The sequence below is a fragment of the Mus pahari genome, chromosome 20 (genome assembly GCF_900095145.1).
Source record: "Mus pahari chromosome 20, PAHARI_EIJ_v1.1, whole genome shotgun sequence".
Lineage (NCBI taxonomy): Eukaryota > Metazoa > Chordata > Mammalia > Rodentia > Muridae > Mus > Mus pahari.
Window position 1 is genome coordinate 43,381,588 of NC_034609.1, and position 18,232 is coordinate 43,399,819.

The 18,232-nt window shown below is 52.9% G+C and overlaps 1 long non-coding RNA gene across 1 annotated transcript in view; it reads right to left on the minus strand.

Annotated features, from left to right (window-relative positions):
- Nucleotides 1-2,422: 2,422 nt before the first annotated feature.
- The window catches only part of LOC110337826, a 23,884-nt gene continuing 8,074 nt past the window's right edge, over nt 2,423-18,232 (minus strand). The window contains exon 3 of the long non-coding RNA XR_002381275.1: nt 2,423-4,493. This is a non-coding gene — a long non-coding RNA (uncharacterized LOC110337826). The remainder of the gene's footprint in view (nt 4,494-18,232) is intronic.

Consider the following 18,232-nt stretch of genomic DNA (forward strand, 5'->3'; position numbering starts at 1 on the left):
AGGTACAGTGTCATCTCTTTCTGCCTCTCTCTGCAAGGAATATTGGCAAGGTCCCCTCTGTCCTAACGTGCCTTGGAGGTGAAGCCAGCTTTGGGGCTAGGCACCAGGTGGCCACCATGCTAGATCCTTCAGGCTCTGAGTGTATGTGGTCCCCCAGAGCTGCATGCATGGCCTCTGCCCACTGCATTCCCGTAGCACCATCAGTACCACCCTCCCTCAGAGCACGAAATCAGATAGATCACATCCCGGTCTTGTTAACCGTCCCCTAAGGACAAATCACTCTGAGAGAGAGAAGGTGCTGGGAATGGGGGGTTGGGGTGGGTCACAGCACGGCAGCGGAGTGTGCTTGCACTTTCTTGACACTTAGCGATGCTGGCCCAGGTCCCAGGATGGCAAATACAAGAGAGATGGAACAGCACCATGGCCTTTGGAGGGACAGTGAAACATGAACAGCCCTTATTTGAGGACCCGTATCCCAGCCTGCACCCAGGCTGCAGAGGCCTCCCTGCTGGACCTCGATTCCCCGAGGTTGCCTACCATGGTGGGGGTCCCAGCACTGGGCGTAGGTAGGTCCTGTCTATACATGGAGGACACTGAGATGTAAGGGACATGTGTCCACTTGTCAGGGGAGTGCTCTAGAAAGGGCAGCAATGTAGCCTTGGGTGACACCCCCACCCCTGAAGCCCTGGAGGTAGGTTATCCTTCAGGGCCATCCTGACTACACCAAGATGGGTGGCTTTTACAAACCCGACTTGGCAGGTACTGGAGCCCCAGGCTTCCTGGATACTGTTTTGACCTCAGATGAACTGGCTCTGGTGGGTGACAGCTCTGGTGGGTGACAGCTGAATGTTGTCTGCTCACAGTGCGTCCTCATAGAAGGATCTGGCCTGCCTCTCTGTCACTCTAGTGAACTTGCCTGCCAGCAGAGATGGGGTGTTCCAAAGTGCATGTTTGGATGGGGGTGGGGGTGTTGAGAGCCTATATGGAGAAGGAGGGACTTGGTCAGCAGGGGGTGTGGGTGTGGGGGGGAGGGACTGAGCCAGCTGCAAAGCACTCTCACTTGGAGGCTTTTGTTACAGGCTGTGAGGTTTAATTTGTGTGCCCCACCCCTATGCCTCTAAGTATACAGTTGGGTACTTCCCAGGGTAGCTGGGGGGGGGGCACCCGTGGCAGACTCTCCTCTATTGAATCCTAAAGCGTTTTCAACATCCCACACTGCGAACCTCAAGCTGTCACCTCTCCCTATACCTCCCTGTCCCTATCTTCACGCACCCCTGGCCCAGACACAGACATTTTTATTCTAAACTCCTGCAGATTGATGGGTCCTATGAACGGTGCCACCTGCAGCTGGCTTCTCTCACACAGCCCCCCCCCCCACGTTGTGACCCCTGCCCCAGACCTTGCTCCTTTTAATGGCTGAGTAATATTCCCACGCATGGAGAGATCACATAGTATTCGCTCTCGGATTGTTGGTGGCTTCTTGGTTGTTTCCACTTCTGACAGTGTGGCTGCTGCTCTGTGTGTGTGTGTGTGTGTTTTATATGCAAGTATGCATGTATGTATACATTTCTTCCATGCCGCGTGTCCCTCAACCCCTGAAACAGGGGTTACGCAGCCGCCGTGTGAATGCTGAGAACTGAACTCAGGTCTCTGTAAAAGCCGCAAATGCTCTTAACCACTGAGCCATCTCTCTGATGCCTCTTCTTACTTTGTGGAGGATTCTCTAGGTGCCCATCCTTTTTAAACCTTGATGAAAGCTCAGTTACTTACTCTTGTCACCCTTCCCGGGACCACAGTGCCCTCCTGGTGGATTCTAAGCACATTGGCGGCTTTCTCATGCAGATCTGTACACCGCCCTCATTTAGCACCTACGCAGACACAGGCAGTCACAGCAGCTACGCGTATGTGAGGTAGGGACCCCGACTCCATCCTTCTGCATGTGACAGCTGCTTGTCCCTGACCTGCTGGCTGAAAGGACCATCTGTCCTTCTTGACAGATCTTGGATAGTCCAGGCCATAGAGCTGGGGCAGGGGTTGGGGGGGGGGTGTCTCATGGGTTAGTCCTGTGCCTGGGGACCCCTGCATAGCCGGAAGTAATGTATTGTGCATTGATCTCAGGATTTCCTGCGGCAGTTCAGGGCTAGATGGATCCTTGGAGAACCTCTCCCCAGAGAGTCCCATGCCTTCGGGTCAGAGACAGGGACAGGGGACAGAGTTGAGGCTCTTGGTTTAGCAAATAAGGCCTGGGAGAGGGGTACTCAGACAGGACATTCTCTGCATTTTAGGGAAGGAGTCAGAGGACTCTTGGGAACCAGTCCCCCATCCTCTGGTCTTCGGCCACCTCCCAGTGTGTTCTTGATTCAGGCTCCTCCCAGAATGCTGTGTGGTGGCAGGTGTGTGCATGCTCGCTTTTTCTCTCTCTGGTGGGTAGCTATCTCCTCTGCCAGTGGGTTCCTCTGCATTTGGAGCCAGCACAGAAAATGTGAGCAGAGCCACAGCCCGATCCAGCTGTGACTCTTCACCTGAGCTTCCTGTTGTGCCCTCCCCATGGCTCTGAGCCACCACTCCTTATACTAAGAACACAGAAAGAGGTGAGAGCTGCCAAAAGGGTCCCTCCACTCCCCCACCCCACCCCCACCTCTCCTGAAATGGCCAAGTCTCTCTCAGCCCTTTAGTTGAAGCCTGGACATTCACAGCCCAAAACGGGATTTGAAGATGCCGTGTCCACCCAGAGCCTCTAGATAAATGGGCTCTGTGCAGGGTGTTTAGGGGCAGCCAGCCAAGGAGGGAAAAAGAGTCACTGCCAACCCCGGGGACCAAGGCCCTTCCCGCTCCCATCCCATTGAAGGCTTCAATGGCTGCAATACCCAGAGCAGAGCCGGCTGAAGGCCACAGCCTGGAAAGCCATCCAAGGCCACACAACATTTCCTGTTACTGAGCTTCCGATACATGTTCCTTGTGGCCTGAATCCAAACCCACCCAGAGATTCCATGGGAAAGCCTCAGAGCCCCAGTGGTGGGGGTGGGGGTGGGGGTGGGGGTGGGGACTCGGCCAGGGCAGGAGTCAGGCCTGAGGTCTGTTCTAAGGGTACAGCACGCCTTTGGGTTCTTCTGTGTGTCCCAGCACTGGGAGCACATTTTCTCTGCATGCACCACAGTCCTGTCATCCTGTCCCCCGCCCCCCACCCCCGACAGCCCTGGGAACACAGTGAGAATGGCTGGTGGGTTCAAGGTCTCTGCCACCTGCGAGACGGTCATGGCCCTGACCCCCTGCTATTGGCCACAGTGGACCCAAGCAGTATGGGCGAGGCCGAGATAGTGATATGACCCTGAGCAGAGTATCAGTCCTACAGATCGGTTGGTTACCTGACTAACAAGTGGCTGTACCTCCCCAAAGCCAGTGGTGCACAGCTAGCCCCATCTTGGCAAAGGTAGATGGGTGTTTCCAGATCAGCCTGCAATTGTCTGGGGGAAGCTTCTACAACATAACCACCTCCCTCCAGGCCCACGGCTCCAGGGCACACTTTGGTGGCTATGAAATAGCCAAGGGAAATGAGATGGAAATTTACTGGGTTAACCTGTAGCAGGCCACGGAGACGATGTCTCAGTTGGTCTTAACTGTTCTTTGAGTCAGGTTCTGTATTGGAAAGTTGGAAGGCCCAGGGAGGGGACATGGCTGGAAAAGGTCCCTCAGCTGGCCAGGTGGGACTGAGCTAGATGACAGAGTGCCTCTACCCAGTTGTCTTTGTGTGCCCAATTGGTGGCCATCCCTGGGAAAATAGCATAGGAGAACAGCTGTACTCACAAAGATTCTTGGAAAGAACGGAGAGTCCCAAGGTGGCATGGCTTCTGGGTATAAGGTGGGACTCTGGTGAGGGGGATCAGAGTGCTTCTCAGAGAGGGGACATGGCCACCGGCGTCAGGTGGCGATGTCAGGCCATGATGAAGCACAGGGCTGAGGGGGTGGCTGGGGCAGAGCTCTGCAGGGATAGAGGACAAGGACAGGCTGGTGTGAAGTGCACTGCACAGTGCTTTAGCTGGCCTTGGGCTCCTCCTTCACCACAGGGGCTGGGTACAGCAAAGACGCCTGAATGGAGCTTCCGGCCTTTGAGGAAACTGCAGTCTGACTGGAGGCGAGGCGTACAAGTGTGGTGAGGCTCTGCAGGGATGGTGACTACCCAAGAGGCTGACTCACTGGGCTGGGGGCGGCCAAGGCCTCCTTCAGGACTCAGTGCTGGGGCTGAGTAGGGCCATGCTGAGCCAACCCAGGGGTGGGGATAGTCGGGACTCTGTATAGCAGTAGGGCCAGGCCATGCAAGGCATCAAATGAGTTTCCTGGTGTCACTGTAACAATCGAGTCCATGCTAGACGTGTGGTTTACACTTGTTAAGTCCGGAAGCTGAAGGAAGTGGTCTTTTGTAAGTTCGAGGCCAGCATGGGTTACACAGTGAGTTCCAGGCCAATAAGCCAGTCTGGACTGCATAAAGAGGGATCCTGTCTCAGAAGAAGGACAACAGAGAAAAGTGAGAAGCTTTAAGCATCTTGCATTTATTTATTTATTAGATTTATTTATTATTATAATCTAATTACACTGTAGCTGTCTTTAGGCACACCAGAAGAAGGCGTCAGATCTCATTATGGATGGTCGTGAGCCACCATGTGGTTGCTGGGATTTGAACTCAGGACCACTGGAAGAGCAGTTAGTGCTCTTGCCCGAGGAGCCGTCTCTCCAGCCCGTGTCTTGCATTTTTTCTATCAGGTGTGGAGAGCAGAAGTCTGGTGTGCAAGGCTGTGGTAGGGTACTTGCCTGGTGTGCATGGGGTCTTAGGTTCGATGCCCAGCACCACAGGAGAAGGAAGAGGAGGAAGAAGAGATGGAGGAGGAAGAGAGGGGGAGGGAGAAGAGACAGGAGGAGGGAGAAGTTACATTCGGGCTGTACAGCGTCACATTCTAGGGTTAAGCTGGATCCTGCTGGAGTTCTGGGAAGCAGCCTGGTTCCTTACTGTCCCCAGCTTCTGACCTAGTGACCTAGTGACCTAGTGGCTGTGGTTCCTGCTTCTATAGTAGTAGCGCCTGTAGGCCACGCGTGGGTCTGGATCTGACGTGATGACGTGTCCACCTTTCCATCTGGGGGATATTGGCTTTGGAGATGTGTTTGGTGGTCCCAAGGGACCTGTTCCGCAGTGTAGATAGGAAGTGACCAGGTGGCTGGGGGCTTGGGGTCAGCAAGGCTGAGATACAGACAAGAGGGAGGCTGGGAATGTGGGAAGGGAGGGTTTTAAGAATCAGGACAGGGAGTCGGGCAGTGGTGGGGCACGCCTTTAATCCCAGCACTTAGGAGGCAGAGGCAGGTGAATTTCTGAGTTCAAGGCCAGCCTGGTCTACAGAGTGAGTTCCAGGACAGCCAGGGCTACACAGAGAAACCCTGTCTCAAAACAACAACTACAAAAAAAAAAAAAAAAAAAAGATTCAGGAAAGGGGCTGGTGAGATGGCTCAGTGGTTAAGAGCTCTTCCAGAGGTCCTGAGTTCAATTCCCAGCAACCACAGGGTGGCTCAAACCATCTATAGGGGGATCTGATGCCCTTTTCAGCCAGGCGGATGTATACGCAGCAGAGCATTCATATATTAAATAAAATTAAAAAGAAATAGAAAGAAAAAACGAATGCCGAGCGTGGTGGCGCATGCCTTTAATCCCAGCACTTGGGAGGCAAAGGCAGGCGGATTTCTGAGTTCGAGGCCAGCCTGGTCTACAGAGTGAGTTCCAGGACAGCCAGGACTACCCAGAGAAACCCTGTCTTGAAAAAAAAAACAAAAAGAAAAAAGAAAAAACGAATCAGGACACTTTCAACCCCATGATGATTCCTGTCAACTTGACCGAATTCAGCGTTGCCATAGAGACACACCTCTGAGTCTTTTCCAGACTGGATGACCTGAAGAGAGGAGATGCACCCTGAATTGGTGAGGGTGAGGGTGGGATGGGGAGGGGCACCCCATCCTACCAGCCAGGGTCCCTCCTGACACCTGTGTGTGACACGTGTGTGACCCCACACTTCTGCCACCATCCCTTTCCTACCATCAGTCCTTCATCCCCAGAAGTCACTTTTGTCAGATGTTCACGCCGCAGCTAACCCAGTGCCAGAGGCTGAGAGTCCCGGGCCAGGGAAGGCCCTGGGCCATGGGTTCTGCGGCCAGCACAGGCAGAATGGACACTCCTCTGGTTTTCTGAGCCTTTCTTACCTCTCCTGCAGCCTGGATCCATGTGGGCACTCCTTAGCTCACAGGGGGCGTGGCCTACCCACACGGACCCAGCCAGCCCACGGCCCCACACTGGCACTGGGGCCCTGGCTCTGCAGCTGGCCTGTGGGTGAGTCTTCACCTAATGACACTGGGGCCCACTCACCTGGCCTCTTGGCTGACCCTGGGCGGGCCCCTGAGCCTCCTCTGGCTTCCTGGTCTGTAAACACCGCTAGGTTAATGGTAAGGAATTGTCAGAGAGTCCCATCGGATGGGACTGTTTGGAAGATGTCTTGAAGATAAGGGCAGGAAAGCCAGCGTTGCCGCCAGCGCACCGCGGTATGTTTTCCTGGCATCGTTTTTCACGGGGCCTCAGGAAGCCATAATCATAAAGTTAATTACGCTTGATTAACCCACATCTGCTCAGAGGCTACATTGCCAGGAGTTGCTCTAGGGGTCAAGGGAAAGTGGGGGACACACATGACTCCCCAAGCCTGAGACTTTCTCACCAGGGACTATGTACCCAGCTTCCCGCCACACTGCCACCATTCCCACCATTTTGGGGGTTTTGTTTGGTTTTTTGGTTTTTTGGTTTTTTTGAGACAGGGTTTCTCTGTGTAGTCCCGGCTGTCCTGGAACTCACTCTGTAGACCAGGCTGGCCTCGAACTCAGAAATCCGCCTGCCTCTGCTTCCCATGTGCTGGTATTAAAGGCGTGTGCCACCATCACCCAGACAGTTATTTTTTATATATATGTAAGCATACTGTAGCTGTCTTCAGAAACCCTTTCCTCTCTCTCCAGCCCTACTCACTCCAGCCTAAAGATTTCTTTATTTGTAAGTACACTGTAGCTGTCTTCAGACACACCAGAAGAAGGCATCAGATCCCATTACAGATGGTTGAATGGTTGTGAGCCACCATGTGTTTGTTGGGATTTGAACTCAGGACCTTCAGAAGAGCAGTCAGTGCTCTTAACCACTGAGCCATCTCTCTAGCCCCTTAAAGGATTACTTTCAAGATATTGGGCCTCACTTGTGGTCCAGCTTGGTCTTGACCTCCTCCTGGCTTCAACTGATCCTTCTGAGGAGCTGAGACCAACTGAGTACCGTCCCTTTTTAAAAAGTTAGATTTATGCCAGGGACAGTGGCACCCACCTTTATTCCCAGCCCTCAAGAGGCAGAGGGAGGCAGATCTCTTGACTTTGTGGCCAGCCTGGTCTAAAGAGCGAATTCCGGGAAAGCCAAGACCTCAAAACAAAACAAAACAAAAATTCTAAAAAAAAAAAAAAAAAAAAAATGACATGTATTTATTTGGGAGGGGTTATGCATGTGGCAGTCAAAGGACAACTTGCAGAAGTCAGTTCCCTCTGACCACGATAGTCCCTGGGATTGAGCTCAGGTGACCCCATTTGGTGGTAAGCACATTTACCTGCTGAGCCACCTTGCCAGCCCCTGTCTCCACTTTTAATAACTCTAGAAACTCGGTACAAAACTCGCCACTTACAGCCCGGCGTGGGGAAAGTAGGGACAGGGACAGGATTGTCAGAAGTCAAGGTCACCCCCAGTTACACTGGGAGTTCCAGGCCAGCTCGGGCTACCTGAGACCCTGATTCAAAACCGCACAGTAAACAATCATAACTGAAGTCCCCTTCCTGCCAACACCGTTAAGCACACGATCCCGGGGCTGTTAGTAAAGTCACAGGGCTGGGCGGCTGTAGGCTGAACCTCAGCCCAGGGGACTTCCAGCCCCATGAAAGGAGTCAGTCCTTATCAGCAGTGGCTTGTCCCTGCCTGTAGACTTATTTCTCCTCTTACCTCTCCTGGACATTTTATTTAAATGGATCGGACAGAGCAGGGTCCTATGGCATCCTGCCTCGAGACCTCATTCCTTTGCATGGCTGAATAACGTTCCCAGTGCGGATTGTTAGCCAAGTGTTCATGGGCGCTGTGATTGCTTGTCCTTTTTGTCTGAGTTTTGCTTTGGTTTTTTCCAAGACAGGGACACACTCTGCAGCCCTGGCTGTCCTGGAACTCCCTCTGTAGAGCAGGCTGGCTTCAAACTCACAAAGGCATGTATATCCTCACATTATAGTCCTAAATAGGACCAGGCTGCCCTGGAATTCCGCTCCCCAGGTAGCTGAGAGTGACCTTAACATCTGCTTCCTCCAGACTTCCCCTCCTGGGTGCTAGGATTACAGGTCTGGGCCAGCACACCCAGTTACTGCAGCTCTGGGGAGAAGCCAGGGCTTCTCTCGCGCTAGGTAAGTGTCTCACCGCTGAGCTGCGTCCCAGGTCCTTTCATCTCGGGTATAGAGAAGTGAAGCAGTGACTCATGAAGATCTCTCCTGACCCTCAACTCAGTCACTCCACTTTTAGGTATTACCATTCACCCCACAGAAGCAAGAACAGGCTCCAGGGCAGGAATGTCCCCAGCAGCCTTGTTATGACAGCCCCACACTTGGGATTCCCAAGTGCCCCCACCACCCTCCCCTCCACAGACCAGGGTCACCACCAGGGTCGGAACACCATTTGTCAAGTTTGGTGGTAAGCACGAGAAAGAAAGACAGGACGCAGCAAGTGGGAGAGTTTCAGAAATGATGAAGAGTGACAGAAGCCAGACCCGCTACCGATACTGTGGGTGTGAAGTGCTTTCTAGGAATCGAGAAGTCAGCCCGCCTGCCTGCAGAAGGCCCAGCTGTGGCTGGGGGTGGGGGGTTGGGGGTTGGGGGTTGGGGTGGGGGAGTGAGGGTGGGGTACAAGGAAGATTCAGAGGTGCTGGGGACACAGATAACTCTGACCAAGGTGTGTCTCTGGGTGTCACAGTCATTTCAAGTGGACTGGGGCTGCCCAGGCGGGACATGGCAACAGGCCGGTACTGGCTTGAGGGCAGGCATAGGGGAGCCGGTGGGCCCACTGTGACTATCTGTGTACAGATCTCAATGCAAACATCTGACTCTCTCTTCTCTGTCTTGCATCATCTCTCCATTCTGTCACTGAGAATCCCTCTCCCTTCGGGGCTGTGTGCACCCCTCCGGATGAGCCGTCCCGGACCCTGTGTGTGCTGCAGGGTGTGTGTCTGTCCCTGCTGGTCTGCACACAGCCTGAGGGACTCCTCCTGCCTTTGGGCTACTGACCAGTTTGAGAAAGTAAGCCCCCTCTTGGACCTCCCTCCAGAGGGCACCTCCCCTGCCCCCGAGCCCCCCCCAACTCTTTTCTCAGGCACTCTGGCGCCTCGGGTGGCAGGAGACTGTCAGCTCTGAGGTCTGGGAGGGGCAGGCTATTCCTAGGGTAGGACTCTGAGTTCTGTGCCTTTGCCAGGCAGGGCAGGATGTCCAAATGGACTGTCTGAGTGGATCTCAGTATCTTCTTTCGTCTTTCACCGGTTACTTCTCAGCCCCGAGTGTCAGACTGTGGCCTGGGGGATGGTAGGAACCCCCAACTTCCTCTTGGGCTACAAGGGCTGCCTGGAATTCTCCCACCTCCTCCCAGGTGCAGTTCTTGACCTCTGTTTGGAGATAAGGAACCCCCAGCAGCTCGAGGGTGGAGCTTACCGAGCAGACCCAGGAAGACTCAGCCCCAGGACCACACTGGCCTACCAAGCCACCAGCTCAGAATAGTTGTGTATTTGCCAAAACCCCCTGATGTCTCAGTGGGTCCAAGTGAGGTTTCAGGGTCAGCCACAGCTTAGCTCCCTATGCCTCCAAATTCAAGGTTACCACCACCGCATAGAAGCCAGAGCTTCAACTTGCACAGGAGAGTCACAGTAATGCCTGAGCCATCATCCCAGGAAGGTGGACAGCTCCTAGAGACCTCTGCTCCTTAGAAAATGGAAAACCTGCCGGTGGCCATGGTAGTACACTCCTTTAATCCCAGCACTTGGGAGGCAGAGGCAGGTGGATCTCTGTAAATTTGAGGCTAGCCTGGTCTACATAAGTGAGTCCAGGACAGACAGGGCTCTGTTACACAGAGAAACAATGTCTTGGACAAACAAAGCAAAACAAAACAAAACAAAAAACAGAAACAAAAACCCAAATCTCAGTTTTCAGTTGATTCACAAAATGGGCTGGAGAGACAGCTCAGCTGTTAAGAGTACTGAGGGCTCTTCCAGAGGTCCTGAGTTCAATTCCCAGCAACCACACGGTGGACTCACAACCATCTGTAAGGGGGATCTGATGCCCTCTTCTGGTGTGTCTGAAGACAGCAACAATGTACTCATATACATGAAATAAGTAAATCTTTTTTAAAAAACCAAAGTCTTTTTGCAAGTGGTCCTCAGAAAACCCCACGTGTACACATGGGCTTCTGGGCTTCCTACCGAGGCCGAGCGACTCTCATCCGGAGTTATACCTTGGGAGATGGGGAATGTACGCTTTATCTAGGAGAGGGCTCAGGAGGGCTGGAAGACGGGCCCAAGGGGTCTGTCTTTCACTCTGGATCCTCTGGCTTCCCAGGACTCTCTGTCCTGGTGGTGGTGGTGGGGTCAAAAGTCTCCTCAGCTTCATCTTGCCACCAGGTGCCACATACCAGGGTCCTGGCTATTGGCAAGGGTGACAGCTGTGCCCTGCCTCAAGGAACAGGCTCTAGCATGTCCCTTTAGGGAGTGGGTGACCAACTGCAGATCCTACTGACCAGGTCCTGGCCGAGGCTTGTCCCGGGTAGGCTGTAAGCAACTCAGTCACGCATGCTAGTAACGCTGCCAGTGTGGGCCACTGGGACACTAAGACGAAAGCGAAAAGGGGTGTGTGGAGTTTGAACACAAAGATGCGTTGGGTAGAGTGGTCTCTTTCTCTGAAGCAGCCTTTTGGGGCTCACTGCCATTACTGCCCCCCAACACCCACACCCACACCAGAAACCTGGGTCAGAGCTTGGGGAAAAAAACCCTCCCTGGTTGGTGGCAGGGCGGGGCAGTTATGCAGCTCCCTGATTTAGAAGCACGGGGCCTCATCGGCAGCTGACAGGACCCTGAGAGTCAGTGAGTAGCTAAGCATTGTGGCCCCAGGCAGGTTCTGTCACCTCTCGGGCTCCATCCAGTACTGTGTAAAAGGTGGGTGCATCTGTCTAGAGCCTATCCAGTCAAACTCCAGGGTCCCAGTGAGGAAAGAGAGGGTGGTCAGGGGCTGAGGGTGGAGCTCAGTTGGTAGGGTGCTTGCATAGAATATACAAGGCCCTGGGTTTGAGCCCCAGCCCTGCATTAGCCAGGAGTGGGGGTGCACACCTGTAATCCCAGCACTAGGAAGATGAAGGCAGGAGGATCGGAAGTTCAAGGTCATCCTCAAGTACTTACATAGGGAGTCCAGCCTGGGCTGAAAGAGAGACACACGCAGAGTGTGAGAGACAGAGAGACACAGAGAGAGAGAAGGGGAGAGATAGAGTGTGAGAGACAGAGACACACAGTGTGAGAGACAGAGAGATAGAGAGGGAGAGAGGAAGGTCAGGGCCAAACACAGGGACTTTCCAAGGTCCCTGGCTATTTTTAGCTTCCCTCCCTGGGGCAAGTGACCTGCACTCTGTCCTCTGGCCCCACAGCTCAAACCAAGTTCTTTTTCTGTCTCTATGAACTCAGGCCGAGCCCTCAGCCAAGGCTAAACTCAAGAGGGTTGGACACGTGGCTTGGGCCAAGAGCCCAAGCAGATGGCAGGCCACCTGTTGCAGGGGTGGCTGAGAACCAGCAACCGTGCTGTGGCACCGCTACCGCCTGCTGTCCCCCACTGTCCCCCGCCTGTCTTTTTGCCTGGTTATTCTCTCTGCCCCAAGCCCCTGGGGTGTCCATAGAAGAGGAGATTTAGGAACAGGAGGTTTTGTCTCCTGAGAATGGGAGCAGCCCCTGAACCTGCCACACCTATCTGCACAGAGGTCCCCTGCTAGACATTTGGGGATTCCAAGATTCAGTTTGTTTCAAGATGAGGTTTAGATGTGTAGCCCACCCTGGCCTGGAGCTCCAGAGCCCCCTGCCTCAACCCCTGGGCACCGGGGTTATTGGTGTGGGATGTCACATCTGCTTTATAGGTTGTTAAACTGTAGCTATTTTGTTTATGTATGTATCTATTGTTGCTTGGTGTTTTTGAGGCAGGGTCTGTCTATGTAGCCCTGGCTGTCCTGGAGCTCACTATATAGACGGGTCTGGCCTCGAACTCACAGAGTTCCATCTGCCTCTGTCTACCAAATAGTGGGATTAAAGGCATGCACTACCGCACCTGGTTAAACTATTATTTTAAAACAACAAAACTAACAGAGGGGCCGTACATACCCCTAGTTCAGACTGAAACATTTGATCATTCAGGAACAAACTGCACATGACAGAGTATGACTATAATCCCAGTACTCTGGATGTGAGGCAGGGGGATTGTTGAGAGTTCGAATCCAGGATGGTGAGATTTTTTTTTTTTTTTTGCCTCGTAAAAACCAACAAAAGAAAATCACCCCATATGTAGAAAAAGCAGGCCCAGCTGGTCTCCAGGGAATGGGCCTGAGGCCAGCGCCAGGATTTTCTGTGGATTCATAGAATTGTTAAACCTTTTACTGCACAGTGTGTGTATGTGTGTGTGTGTGTGTGTGTGTGTATGGTAGGGTGGTGTTAACTGCCTTCCTATCAGAGATTGGATAAATTTTTCTCCTATGGTATCCTTTGGAGGACATCTTTATGTAGGGCTCCCTGATCTGCAACTACAGAATCAAAATTTCTCATTTATATATATATATATATATATATATATATATATAATTTGTATAACTTTTTGGCCACAAAACTCTGCCCCAAGATGATACAAGGCTATTTATAATGTCTGCTTTCTCCCACTCAGCATTGAGACTCACGTCTCAGCTACAGCAATGAGCAATGCCGATTTGTTTGGTTAAGGGTCGGGTCGGCCTTAGGTAGTAGCATTTATTTATTTATTTACTTACTTACTTATTAACTAATTAATTAATTAATTAATTTGATGGTGCTCAAATCCACAAATCTGAACTCCAGGCCTGTCTGACAGGATTACAGCTACACGGTGGCTTCCTGCTTGACTGGCCATGTGTAGCAGGGCTTGTCTGCTGGGTTCTCTTTGCAGCCCAGTGCCATCTGCAAGTGTCCGTGGGGAGGCCGAGGCTCTCATAGCCTCTGTGGAGGAGTGACAGCTGAAGGCTGGGTGTGGCTCCTCCCCTTCTTGCCTCCTTCTGTTCTCTGAGCTCACTGTGTGGCTGTCTGTTGGCCTGTGTTGAGGTGCACAGATAAGTGGGGGGGGGGGGCATGTGTACTTGTTTATATGGAGGCCAGAGATTGAAGTGAGGTATCTTTCTGGGCCAGTCCCCACTTCCTCCATGGAAACAGGGCCTGCGACTGAATTCAGTGCTTGCCTGTCCCTTCAATCCAACTGGCCGGCTTGTCTCAGGGTCTCATTTCAGCCTTCTAAACTCTGGGATTACAAGTGGCCACTCCACCTGCCCAGCTTCTCATACGGTCCCTGGGGATCTGAACGGCTGAGCTCTCTTGCCAGACTTTTTATTGACTGAGTCACTTCCCCAGACCCCACAGTTCTTTCAGACACATCTCGAAGGTTCTGTCTACTCAGCTCTGGTCTCCTCAGCACAGGCTTCCTATGGCCTTGTTGGACAGACTCAGACCCATTCAGGGGTCTGTAAGACGCTAGACCCTCTCTGCCCAGCCTGGAATCAGGGTAAAGGGGACCGAGGACAATGTCCTAGCTGGCTCTCACTGTCTTCATGAGCAGCTTGTGCCCCTTGGCAGATACAGAGCTGTCAGCTTCCCCTTGGTGGTCTCAGAATGGCACCCAACCAAGTCGTTAGTCTTGGTCAACACAGTGAGCACGGCTCGTCGGACCTGAAGCCACGCCCCCATGACGGCCTGGTACACGTCACGGGAACACAGCGGGCGTTCCCAGGAGCCTCTCCTCCAGAGAGCATTTAGCTTTTGTCTTAATTCGGCCTGCCTATCTTTCCTACTAGACTATTCCTATATATATAATTTTAAGATAGGGTTTCCTGTAGCCCAAATTGGCCTTAAATTTGCTATGTCGCTAAACATGAGCTCGAACTCTTCTGCTTCTTCGGCTTCCACTTTCCAAGTACAGGGATCACAGGCGTGGGCCACCATAATCAGCTACCGCCACATTTTTCAAGCCTTAGGTATCTTCTTCCATCTACCCAGCCACCTGTCTGCCCACCCACCTACCCACCTGCCAGTCCATCCATCCTCGCTCCCACCCATCCACCCGTCCATCTAGACCCTCTCTCTGGATCCCAGCGGCTCGGCTCGGAGAAACCCTGAAGTTTTTCTAAGCAGCCCCTTCCAGGAGCTGGTGAGACTTGGAAAGCTTCCCTGAGCAGGAGCTGGGCTGTAAGCTCCTCCCGTGCCTCATTTGCATGTACGCGTCCTCATTTGCATACATGCTAGCCCTGGTGCCTGGCTCCGTCCAAGCCCCAGCAGCAGGCTCTCTCCTGTGCACTAGACGGACAGTGTTGAGCAAAAACAGATGCTGGCCGCTCACTCCGTGGAATTTGTCAGTTTGGAGGAGACAGATGTGAATCAAGTAACCACACTCTTGAAACCATAATCACAAACAGCCCAGCCAGGCCTCAGCCAGGAGGCTCCCGGGAGGTGGGGACACTCTCCAGAAACCAAAGGCACTTATCAGGAAAGGGCATCCAAGCAGGGTGTTATAAGACCCTGCTGAAGTTGGGGTCTTCAAGAGAAGAGGCCAGTAAGTGGGTGACTCAGCTGAAGAAGTAAGATGAGGTCAGCAAAAGATACAGGCCCGGTGACATAGTTGCTGGTAGGGGCTGAAGAAAAGCCAGGACTGGGACATTGCCCATGGAACAGGGAGTTGGTGAGGGGGACACATCAAGCCAGGACTTCAAGTCCCTCCAGTCCTTCCCATTGATGGCAAACGGGCGGTGGAGGTAGGGTGAGGGGTGGTAGAGTTTACTGCGGAGTGGGAGTGCGGGATGACTTAGGCACAGTGAGGGAGGTGCAAAGACAGAGGTGTGGTATGCATGGTGCCTCTTGAACAAGGTACTAGGAATCTGAGTCTCCCCTCTCCTGGGGAGGGGCAGTACGCAGAACCACGACGCCTGATGAAGTCTAAGAAAGCGTGGGGAACAAGACAGAGCCCAACACCAGAGTTGCGCTTTGAAAAGAGTACGCTTAGCTGAGAGGTGAGCAGACCTCAGGCCCAGAGGAGGAGAAAACACGTAGACACTTGCTGCCCTGCCCAACCTGTACTCCAGGCACGGGTTCTTCCAATCTGTTTCCACCCCACAAACACCAGCAGCAGAATGGAGACACAGCTGTGCACAGGAGGTCTAGCCACCATGGTGACCATCTTCTTTCTCCTTGCTGCCAAATGGCCCACTGTGCCCCTGTGACCACCTTCTCCCCGGCCAGGCCCCTCCATCTCCCAGCCCGGTTGCGGGGGGGCCACTATACGGTCCGTGTCCATCTGTGCTTGCTGTCGGCTCCCCTTTCCAATCTGATCAATATTAATCGCTTTGCAGTGGGAGGGTACATCTAGGTACCCAGCTGGAGCTGTGGGGGCCTCCAGGATGCAACCTGCTTTCTCCACTTCTCTCAGGGGCATAGTTGACCTTGCTTGAACTAATAAACCTCCAGGTCCGCAGGAAGGTGTGATGTCAAGGAAAAAAAAATTTTTTTTTTTTTGTCTTTTCTGTTTTTGAAATAAGTTGGCCTCCAAGTCACAGAAATATGCCTGCCTCTTCTTTTTTCAATTATGTTATATTTTGTTTAGTGCATGCATAAGTGTGTGTGTGTGTGTGTGTGTGTGTGTGTGTGTGTGTGTATGCATTCACGAGTATACACAGATGAATGAATGTGCCACAGTACATGTGGTGGTTTGAATATGCTTGACCCATAGGGAGTGGCACTGTTAGGAGGCATGGCCTTGTTGGAGGAAGTGCGTCACCGTGGGGGTGGGCTTTAAGGTCTCCTCCTCTGCTCAGGCTCCACCCATCGTGAAACAGAGCTTCCTTCTAGCTGCCTGAGGATGCCAGTCTTTTCCTGACCACCTTCAGATGATGGAGAGCTCTCAGCTCCTCCTGCGCCCTGCCCGCCTGGATGCTGCCATGCTCCCGCCTTGATGATAATGGACTGAACCTCTGAACCTGTAAGCCAGCTCCCATGATATGCTGTCCTTATAAGAGTTGCCTCAGTCATGGTGTCTGCTCACAGCAGCAAAACCCTAAAGAAGACAGCCTTCCTGAAGAAATCAGAAGACAGCCTTCAGGAGGCGACTCTCTCCCACCACGTGGGTTCCAGGGATTGAACTCAGGTAATCAGGCTTAGCCGCAAGCACCTTCACTCACTGGAGCTATCGTGCTCCCCCAAGGAAAAGTTCTTAAACATAGCAAGAGCACTTCCCAAGGGGCAAGAACTACGGCTGGGATTCAGGAAAGCTACGTCATAGTTTTGACCTTGTGTGACCTTGGACAAGGTCTGTGCTGGCCTTGAATGTTCTCTGCCCACTCTGTTGCCCTCATCCTCTCGAGCCTGGCCTTTGAATCCCTGCCCATCAGTAACAAGCCCTGTGGTCTTGGGCAAGATGTTTACCCTCTCTGCATCAGCTTCCCTCCCTGTAACTGGAAATCATACCCCCCTCTCCCCCCCCGCATTCAGGTATAGAGAGGGACAGGGTGACTCATCAGAGCTGAGACAGACAGCCAGCCAAGGCTCCAGATCGCCATGACAAATCGCCTCAGTCAAAGCCACCTCTGTGATCTTAGACCCCCCGGGGGTCTCTAACCCAGTCTGAAGAGCAGGTGGAAATGGGGATTCTAAGCTCCTTCCTGTTCATAGTGCCACGCTCCCCACCCCCAGAAGGCAGGAAGGGGCTAAGAGTTCCTAGGGAGAAGGTTCTCGACCTGTGGGTTGCGACCCGGCAATGGCATTTCAGATATCCTGCAACTCAGATGTTTACAATACAATTCGTAACAGTAGCAGAATCACAGTTATGAAGTTACAGAGAAATAACTGTACAGTTGGGGGTTACCACAACATGAGGAATTTGTATTAAGGGGTCACAGCATAAGGAGGGCAGAGAACCACTGTGCAGAGACCCAGGCAGGCTGCATTTTTAAAAACGTGTTCCCCCTTCAGTGTGGGCCCATTTCTGAGTATTGTTGGCTCATGAGAGGAACATGTGATCAGGGCCAGGGTGGGAATACGCTCGTACTTCACAGCCCAACAAGATAGACATCAAGTCCTGACCTCTGAACCCATCAGGCTGCTCAGGTGGGCCGGGGGTGCCTGCCTTGCAGTGAGGTGACCTGTAGGGCCACCATGGCTGTCAGAAGTTGAGGGAGGGAGGTATCAGGAAGGGCTGAGGTGGGGAGCTGGTGAACCACAGGACTGACAGTGACCATAGGTGGGACTCGCAAGACATCTTGTCTAGCATGCAAGAAGCGTGCACATCTCCCTGGGCTTAGAGATCCATTCATGGCTGTTCGTTCTGCAAAGGTGTCATATGCTGTTAACAGGAGCCGTGGGCCAGATATGCAGGAAAACACCAGCAGCCTTTGCCTCAGATGGAAGCTATTCCACCCACCAAGGGTTAAGTTCAGCCAGCCACCGTATTGGAGGTTCTCTGAAGGAACTGAACCGATGTGGTGCTTATTACAAAGAGAGATTCACTGGAGTGGCTGTCTCAGGAAGCATGGGGGGTGGTGGGTGGTGCGGGGCTAGTGATGGCTACCTGCTGGAGAGTCTGAGAAACCAGGAGCTGCAGGAGCCGAAGGCCTAGAGGATCATGGGGATGTTGCTAATTGTCAGTCCGTGCTGGAGGCTGATGAAGTCGGAGTCTGATGTCAGGGAAGGATGGTGACAATGTGACGGTGGTGACAGCAGCAGTGGAGTAGAGGCATTAAGTCAGCAGGAAGCAGGGGCAAACAAGCCAGCAGCATTGCAAGCCAGCAGCATTGCAAACCAGTGGCATTGCAAGCCAACAACATTGCAAGCCAATGACACTGCAAACCAGCAGCATT